We start from the raw sequence: 7,478 nt of genomic DNA on the forward strand, positions 1-7,478 counted from the left end.
CCAAAAAAAAATTAAACTATTAACACGAGATGAAAATTGAAAAATTATCAACAAAAAATGAAAATTAAAAATTTAAAGATTCCAAACCAAGTTACTTCACGATGTTCCGATTGTTAGTATCCACAATTGTCTTCGGGTGATAACTGGACTTATTCCTCCAAGATCTGACTATTTATAGGTCATTCGAGTGCTTCCACTCTCTCCCCGCTCTTCCCCCTCACCGCTTCATCGAATTTAGCATTTTAGCGGGAGTTGGTCGTGTTCCGCTTGATTAGAGGTTTCCATATGTTGCGTATCTCCACGCTAGCTTGGCTGAATACATTGTTGGACAACATGTATGCGGCTTCTTTGGATTTTCTCCTAAACCAGTGTTCTTCCTTGTGGATGATTTCAGCTTAAGTCCAAACGTGCTCTGCTATTCCTGATTTGCAGGTTTCTCATCACTTTGTGTATTTCTTATGCTCGGCAATGTGAACTTTCAATGGCCTCCTAGTTTCACCGATGTATGATTCTCCGCACTCGCAGAGTATCCGATAAATCGCGTATTGCGATTCTAAGAATTGCATTTACCGGATTCCCTGGGAGTGCGGAGGATCATACATCGGTGAAACTAGGAGGCCATTTGAAGTTCACATTGACGAGCATAAGAAACACACACAGCAAGGAGAAACAAGCAAATCAGGAATAGCAGAGCATGTTTGGACTCATCAACATAACATCAAGTGGGCTCAAGCTGAAATCATCCACAAGGAAGAACACTGGTTTAGGAGAAAAATTAAAGAAGCCGCATGTTTGTCCAACAACGCATTTATCCAAGCTAGCGTAGAGATACGCAACATATGAAAATCTCTAATCGAGCGGAACACGACCAACTCCCGCCAAACGGTCAGATTCCGCTAAAGCCGAAGAAGCGAAGAGAGAAAAGAGGGGATAGGTGAAAGAACTCGAGTGACCTGTAAATAGTCAGATTTCGGTTAACACACACAGTTAACACCCGAAGATGATTGTGGATACTAACAATCGAAACGTCGTGAAGTAACTTGATTCGGAATCTCTTAATTTTCAATTTTCATTTGTTGTTAATAACTTTTTTAAATTTTCATCTCGTGTTGATAATTTTTTTTTAATTTTTTTGGTTGTTACTTGTATTTTATTGCATTGTAATTTCAGTTTTTTCCACTTAATATAATTGTTATTTTTCAGCTAATCTCTTTTTCATTTTTCTACACAGTCTTTCAGGTATTTTAAATCAATTTACATCCTATTAGACAATCGAAGTCCGATCTAATGAAATGCACCAAGAAACATTGTCTACTACCTTCAAACAAACGTCTCATGTATTTCATCAAAATCTATTCGCTATGAATTATTTTCTTCGTTGAATTTTACTAGTTCGGACTTCCATTGTCCAATATATTAAATGACTTGAAATCCCTGAAACAACTGAAAAAGAAGAATTAAAAAAAACAGAAATGAAATAATTGTAAAATAAAATAATAGTGAAATAAAATACAAGTAAAAATAAAACAATTGAATAAAAACTAAAAATATAAATGAAGAAATACATCATGAAAATAAAGATAAAAAGTTAAGAGATTTCAACTTGAAAAAGCTAATGTTTAGCGAAACATGTTGTGATATATTTTTTCAATAAAGTTTGTGGAGATCAAATCGTTTAGGTGCAGTTTGTGAAACTGAAACAATTTGATAATGGTGAATTATTCCAATTTGGAATCGGCAGATTTGAAACGCACCGTAGTCAGCCAAGTGTTTGTCCAAAATACCGAATAATGTTCTATCCAGCTGTTGTCTTTCCGGAAAGGATTCAAAACAAATGTGTGCTGTTCCAACATATCTAGAAGATGAAAACGTGTAGGTGAATGAAAGTATCAGTGAAAATGTGTTTTTGGTTTTGAGCTATATTGTCAAATAATGCTAGAAAAAAATAAAAACAAAAATCCTGTTTTTGTACGGATGCTATACAATGTGCCACTCCTCTCATCGCTTTCATACGTTCAAAATGAAAGATTTCCCACGCAGTGAGAAATATCCGCCATTACAGTGAGAAATAATTTCTCACTGTTATCACGATAACCCAAGTCAGTCATGAATTGTTACATGTCGGATTGATATGATACGTTCTCCATGTTGACAACGCTACGCCGACGATTCGCGTGCAATATCCAAGTAGCCCATTGTCGGCGTTTCCATAACAACAAAACCGAAGCACTGCATAATTATTGCTGTCAACTTACCCAACGAAAATAGTTTTGTTGTTGATTGTTATAGTATAAACAGTTTAGATTTATTGAATATAACGGAATACAAAAATTTAGAGTTGGAAAATACACCTCCAGGAATTGTTCAGAAAGCAATAGTTGTTTGCAATGATTTGCTACCAAGCACATCAAGAGAAAAATATGAAATCGCTTACAGAAACTGGTAAATGAGAGCCAAGGTAAAATCTTGTTCCGAAAATACCTTGTCAGTTTATTTTCAACCATAATGTTGATGATTTCAAGAAGATTGAAATCATCAACATTATGGTCTCAGTACTCGATGCTGAGGAGTACCTTAATTATTAAAAACTGTGTTGATATATCAAAATACGTAAAACTACGTGCATTTTCAAAACGCAAATCTGAAAAATATGTTCCAAAACAGTCAAAAACACTAACGTCTGAAGAAATTCAACAATTTTCAAAAGATACACCTGATAAAAAGTATTTGCTGATAAAGGTATGATTTGAAAATTTTTAAATTGTTATCGAAAAATGAATGTTTGGTTTTGATTCCAGACTGCTTTAGCTATTGGCCTTACAGGGGTATGCCGTTGTGATGAACTTCGAAAATTAAAAATTGATGACATGGAAGATTTCAATTCAGCCCTTTTAATAAAATTACTCGATACTAAAACCAAGGTTCCTAGAAATTTCAGTCACAGGAGAATTCTACCAAATTTACAAAAAATATGTGAACCTTCCACCATGCACAAATGAAACACCTTTTTTTTTAATTACGAAAATAGCAGATGTACGAAACAGCCTGTGGGGATAAATAAATTTGGCACCATGGCGAAAGAAATAGCAAAATGTTTGCAATTACTGATTCCTGAATTATATACTGGCCACTGTTTTCAAAGTTCATCTGCCACTATTTAAGTTATTGCATGGACAGATCTTATGACTTTAAAACGCCATGGGGGTTGGAAATACCGCAATGTTGCTGAATCTTATATCGACAACACCATAGCTAACACAATGAAAATTTCAAAAAGTAAAGTAGAATCCATTCCGCCTCCAGCGCCATTAGAACCTGAACACACAACAATGCTGTGGAAGCTCTGTAAGTTTTCCAATAAAAATGAGTAAACCCGTAACTACTACCCACATAAATATGTTACTTAACCACTACAACTGGGTCTCTGGGAATCGTTACAAAAATAAGCAGATAAAGTGAACTATTCTGCAAAAATTTATTTCAAAATGAAAACAAATATTCTATGAAATAATGTTAACCCATGAGTATAAAAAAAAATCACAGGTAGCTCAACAGGGCGATCTGGATCAATATTAAAGATATCGGAGGCTGTATCTCGTAATTTGCGATTAACTTTTGGGTTGGAAATTCGATGTCTAATTTGAGCCTCGCACTAAGAAATTCCAAGCTGTTTGATAAATAACCAGTATACCAGTTATCAACTGTCATGTTTCCGAGTTAGGAATCACACGTTAAAAGGTAAGACCTCGTTAGTCCTTAGCTCGCACAAGTTTCGACTTCTGGGGGGTTGTCGTTCGTACATAAAAATATGTATACACATCTATAGATTGTTAGGTTAGATCACATTAAAGAAACACCAACAAAAAAAACAAATATAATGAGCTGTCACTAATATACTTCTTTAATGATGACTTAAATTGGATTATTTTACAAATTGTGGTAGTTCAGTAAATTCGTTTAAGCCTTCATGAAATATACTAATCATTCCAAATTTCGACTTCTGAGGGTTGTCGTTTGTATGGGGGCGACAGCTGATTAACGGAAAAACATATTTTTTGAACAGATTTTTTTTTTCAATGATTGGTTCCACTAACCCTAAAACAACTTGTGTAGCATGGGGTAATTCATTTTTCGTGTTCCCCTTTTTTTTCTCTCCAGTGGCACCTGTATAGACTTCAGCATTAACCATATAGTGTGTTTTGGAGTCAGCCATAATTTGTATTTTTATCCCATATTTTGCGAGTTTATTTGGAAGGAACATTCTAAATAAAACAACAATAATATTTTTGGTAAAAGTCTTACATCTCGTTGGGGTAATCTTCGACCATTTAGTGCGGTCCTTGCCATAAAAGGCTTGATCATGTTTTAGTGGTTCAGTTTCGTCTTGTGGATGGAGCTATTTTTTTTCTTTTCTACAATATTTTCCTTCTCTACGTCTCCTTACTCACTATCATCGAAATCATAGTCATAGGATAATCAAATTGCCACTCAATTTCACTGTTTGTATCGTGATCGCTTATATCCTCAAAATACATTTCTTCAACATCACTTGGATTTCTATAATCAAGTATCTCTTCAATATCAAGCAACTGATCTCCTTCATCATTAGAAACATCATCTTTGTTTTCAATATTGTTCCAAAATTCATCACTATCTACTATGTTCATCAACTTGTGACGTAAATAGACCATTAGTCTCTGTTAGTTGAAAACAGTAATAACAAATCAAAATTGTTTCTTTACCTTTTATAAAATCACACAGAAACTATAATGTTAAGTACCCACGGGTCCCGTGGACCCAAAATCAGTTCGAATTCGTTAAAATGGATTTAAAAATTAATGCGCGCTCGTCGGCCGGTCGATTGCAACTATTTTGAGGAATACTCGAGAGTAGGGATGCGAGCGATTACTATATATATACTATAGAGAACTATATAGTACTCTTTGACAAGAATCAACATGTCCATGAGTCCACAGGACCCGATGGTAGCGGTTACGGGTTAATGACGTACAAGTATTATTATATTGGTATTTTATTTTTAAATACTTGGAAACAACGCAACCGTAGAAAAAGTACAGTGTACTTTCACTTGTACAATATACTATTCTCAAGTCTTCTATATTGTATGTCCCTCTGCCAGCGTTAATCCTATTTTTCAATGTCCCCCATTAAAAATAATAGAAAATATTAAGATCTAGTGATCTTGTGAACCATCTTATTGGTCCATTATTTGCTATCCATCTGTCAACAGGTCGAATGGAAGCAATACCCACGTTTCTCTAAGCACCATAAGTGATTCTTGGGAATAGAAAGATCATAACACCACATTTTTGCTTGTTAATATAATACTCACCTATAAGTTGCTGATGTCTTTAGTTACTATGTTCAATACCGACGAAATCTCAATAGACTATGAGAACAATTTTCGATAATATTTTGACATTTCTCATATTTGTTACATATCTTTGAGTTTATTGGTGTAAAAGTGATGTTTTCCGCTGAAGAAAAAGTGGACAAAATGAATATTTATTATGAAAACCATAGAAACAGTTATGCAACAGCCCAACGGTATGAGGAAATTCATCCCGATAGGCGTCAACCGCATTAAACTTTGTTCCAGAAATTAGACAAAACCCTCAGCGAATTTGAATCATTCAATAAGCCTCTCAAAAGTTATGGTAACAGAACTCCAGCCGAAATAGAGGAAAGTATTGTTGAAATAGTAATTTTATTTTGAATTGAGTGGAACACAACAAGCATAGCTGGGGATAAGAGAGATTACGACATCGTCCGCGAGTCATGTAAGTACAAATCTAAGGACTTTCTTCCAGTTTGTGTCTGAAAGTTACTTCTTTACATGATCTACACATCCATGCATAGAGTTACTTATTTTCAAATTGATTACTTCCTTCCTTTCTTTGGAAGACTTTTTTATCCTTTTCTTTTGTATAAGTACACCAAAGCAGGAGCCGAAACGATATATATATATATATATATATATATATATATATATATATATATATATATATATATATATATATAAATACAAATAGAAATAGAGATTTTATCGAGTGAGCATGATATAAATCAAAAATTAAACAATTTGCGGACACAACACTCAAAAAAGGGGGGCAAACCGCGGACACGTGTTTCTGGCTATTGGCCTCATAAGCGCGGTGCAGCCAAGTGTAAAGATGGGAAATACTTGTTTGCCGAAAACAGGAAACAACACAAACGCATGGAGTCAACAACAGGATATATATATATATATATATATATATATATATATATATTTCATTTTGAAATACATGTAAAGTGTACGTACAGGTTACGTACAACGCCATCTGTCCGTGAATAGATCAAGCAATAACTTCGATAATTCTGTCAAATATTTGAACACATCGAATGTTGGAAGTCATCTCTTTACGCTAGTTCTAGTTTTTTCAATATAATTGGGAAGCCCAAGCGGGGATTTCGGGATTTACTAAAGCGCGGCAGATTAATATACAGGGGGATACCTTGTACCCGGTTAAGTATCTCCACCAAATATTAGCCCCATATATAAGGCCGCCCGTGAAGGATAAAGGATCAGATTGGTAAAAAAATTGATCATCATAAATTCTGGAGCGCGTCAGGTTAAGGTAAGGTGAGTTAATTACATGCTGAAAAGTGTATAAGTATTCTAGTAATCTGACAATTTGACAGTGACGCAAAAAAAGGGGAGGGTAGCAAAGTTGTAAAAAATAACGTCATTTCGACATTCTCGAGCGTAGCTAATTTTTTTTTCATTTTGAAGGAAATAATTCGAAGATAATGAAAAATATATAATCTGACGATTTCCGCAAGCAGAATAATTATTGAATTTTTTTAATTATTCATTTAAACAAAAATTTTCTTATAAATACAGGTATTTTATTTTTTGTCAGATTAGGCGAATCCCTCTAGATAATCATCATATTATGAGACAGCACGTCTAGAAAATAAAGATGAACCATACATATCTCAATCTGACGCGCTTGAGTTTTTCAAAATGGCGAAATTTTTTGCACATTATAACAATAATTGCTGCGAGTTTGCGTCAGATCGAAATCGTCAGACTATTGACTTAGAAAATCTGATGCGCCCGATTAAATTTTTTCTTTTCTTTTTTAACCCTGACGTACAACCACCCGCATCATGCAAACGATCAGATTAACATACGAACATTATTTAAAATACGTAGGACATTGATACTGTCAATATCTGACGCGCTCGAGTATATCCATGCAACAGTATTTTTTTACATATTTAAAAATCTATAGCCGCTTCCCCCACCGATGAAAAGGTATATATTATATAACATGTTTTTCATCTTATCATCTCAGCTTTGCAACCTAACATGTCTCGAGTAAATCCCCATTTTGCACCGTGGACTCCGCTACTGATAGATTGCCAAAAATTATAGAAGATAAAAAATCACATAAAATTTTAGAGAATTT

This window comes from Leptinotarsa decemlineata, unplaced genomic scaffold, assembly GCF_025532065.1.
Source record: "Leptinotarsa decemlineata unplaced genomic scaffold, Ldec_3_MD MMD2_tig00000251_RagTag_RagTag, whole genome shotgun sequence".
Taxonomy (NCBI): domain Eukaryota; kingdom Metazoa; phylum Arthropoda; class Insecta; order Coleoptera; family Chrysomelidae; genus Leptinotarsa; species Leptinotarsa decemlineata.